The following is a 2838-nucleotide window of genomic DNA, read 5'->3' on the forward strand; positions in this document are numbered from 1 at the left end:
TCCGTCGTTCTTGCCGGCATGGCTCCACGCAGCATGCCGTTGTCCTCCACGGCTCCACGCTGGCTGCAACAATACGCCGTCGTCCTTGTAATGCCTCTCTCTCCGTCGTCCTCCCTACATTCTGCTACGCTATCTTCATAAGCAACTCATTAAGAATGGAGCCTGAGTTAGGTTAGTTTTTCTACTTCTAATTCAGCCACTTGCTATTTTTTGCTTCTTGATTTTCTCTGTTCTTCTATTGATTTTTTCCTTCATGATTTACTATTTTCTCTTCTTCTATGAACAAGTCTGTTTGCATTATTGGTCTGATAGCTGCTGCTATTTTTTGCTTTTAACTTGTTATTGATTCAATGATTTATTGTTATTCTATTTTTGGTTTTGATTCACTGTTGTATTGATATTTAATGTTGCATCAGTGATATTTGGGAAAATGACAAAAATAAATCAAATGACTTCCAATATTAGACCAATATCCTAAAACAAAATAGCATACATGTATGTCTCATTTTTGCAATAAAACTATGTAAATCGAAGCTACTTAATTTGATTTATAAGAATTCTATGTAAATCAAATTAGATTGATTCAATTTAGCTAGTTGATGAGCGGATATTTTATACGCTTTTTGGGGTTAATTTCATATAGTTTTGAGTATGTTTTAGTTAATTTTTAGTCTATTTTCATTAGTTTTTAGGAAAAATTCATATTTCTGGACTTTACTATGAGTTGTGTATTTTTCTGTAATTTCAGGTATTTTTCTGGCTGAAATTGAAGGAGCTGAGCAAAAATCTGATTCAGGCTGAAAAAGGACTGCTGATGCTGTTGGATTCTGACCTCCCTGCCCTCAAAGTGGATTTTCTGGAGCTACAGAACTCCAAATGGCTTGCTTCCAATTGCGTTGGAAAGTAGACATCCAGGGCTTTCCAGAAATATATAATAGTCCATACTTTGCACAAGGATAGACGACGTAAACTGGCGTTCAACGCCAGTTCTCTGCCTAATTCTGGCGTCCAGCGCCAGAAAAGGATCAAAAGCTGGAGTTGAACGCCCAAACTGGCATAAAAACTGGCGTTCAACTCCACAAATGGCCTCTGCACGTGAATTACTTAAGTCTCAGCCCAGCACACACCAAGTGGGCCCCAGAAGTGGATCTCTGCATCATCCATCATAGTTTACTCATTTTTTGTAAACCTAGGCTACTAGTTTAGTATTTAAACAACTTTTAGAGACTCATGTTGTATCTCATGATATTTTAGATCTAAACTTTGTATTCTCTGACGGCATGAGTCTCTAAACCCCATCGTTGGGGGTGAGGAGCTCTGCTGTGTCTCGATGAATTAATGCAAGTATTCCTGTTTTCCATTCAAACATGCTTGTTCCTATCTAAGATGTTCACTCGCGCTTAACTGTGATGGAGGTGATGATCTGTGACACTCATCACCTTCCTCAAATCATGAACGTGTGCCTGACAACCACCTCCGTTCTATATACGATTGAATGAGTATCTCTTAGATTCCTTAATCAGAATCTCCGTGGTATAAGCTAGAACTGATGGCGGCATTCATGAGAATTCGGAAGGTCTAAACCTTGTCTGTGGTATTCCGAGTAGGATTTAAGGATTGAATGACTGTGACGAGCTTCAAACTCCTGAAGGCTGGTCGTTAGTGACAGACGCAAAAGGATAGTAAATCCTATTCCAACCGGATTGAGAACCAACCAGTGATTAGCTGTGCTGTGACAGAGCGCGTGAGCGTAGTTTTCACTGGAAGGATGGAAGGTAGCCACTGACAACGGTGATCCACCAACACACAGCTTGCCATAGGAGGACGTGCGTGCGTGAACAAGAAGACAGAGGAAAGCAGAGATTCAAAAGACAAAGCATCTCCAAAACTCCAACATATTCTCCATTACTGCATAACAAGTAACCTTTAATCCATGCTCTATTGTTTATTTGCAATTCAACTGATAAACGTAATTGACTTCCTGACTAAGATTTACAAGATAACCATAGATTGCTTCAAACCAACAATCTCCGTGGGATTCGACCCTTACTCACGTGAGGTATTACTTGGACGACCCAGTGTACTTGCTGGTCAGTGGTACGAGTTGTGAAAAGTGTGATTCACAATTCGTGCACCAAATTTTTGGCGCCGTTGCCGGGAATTGTTCGTGTTTGAACAACTGACGGATTATTTTGTTGCTTAGATTAGGAAAAATTCCTTTTTTTGTTTAGAGTCTCTTATTATTGTCGTGTTAAAATTTTAGAACCCTTATTTTCTTTTTAAAAATAGTTTTCAAAAATAATTTCTCTATTAGATCCTGTGCCAAACTTTAAGTTTGCTGTTTTCTTGTTGATTTTCCTTAAAATTTTCGAAATTTTGGTTTGGTTTTCTAAAAATTTTAAGTTTGGTGTTCTTTCTTCGTGTTCTTGAGTTTTCCTTGTGACTTGATCTTAAAATTTTTAAGTTTGGTGTTCCTTGGTGTTTTCCCTCCAAAATTTTCGAAAATAGGGAGCATTAGATCTAAAAATTTTAAATCTTGTGCTATCTTATTATTTTTCTCTTTCCTCTTAAAAATCAAAAATATCTTTTCTCTCTTTTTTAAAAACAAATTTTCAAAATATATTTCTAAAATTCAGATTTTTTATTTCAAAATTTAAAATTTTTTTTTCAAAATCATCATATCCTTTTCAAAACTTCCTAACCACTTTCTCTCTCCTCAGTTTTTCGAAAATATTCACTCAATTTTTATTTATTCTATTTTAATTTATTTCATTTTCGAAATAAATATATAAATAAATAAATAAAAATATTTTTTCCTATTTTACATCATCTCCCTTT

The sequence above is a fragment of the Arachis ipaensis genome, chromosome B08 (genome assembly GCF_000816755.2).
Source record: "Arachis ipaensis cultivar K30076 chromosome B08, Araip1.1, whole genome shotgun sequence".
NCBI classification, from domain to species: Eukaryota; Viridiplantae; Streptophyta; class Magnoliopsida; order Fabales; family Fabaceae; genus Arachis; species Arachis ipaensis.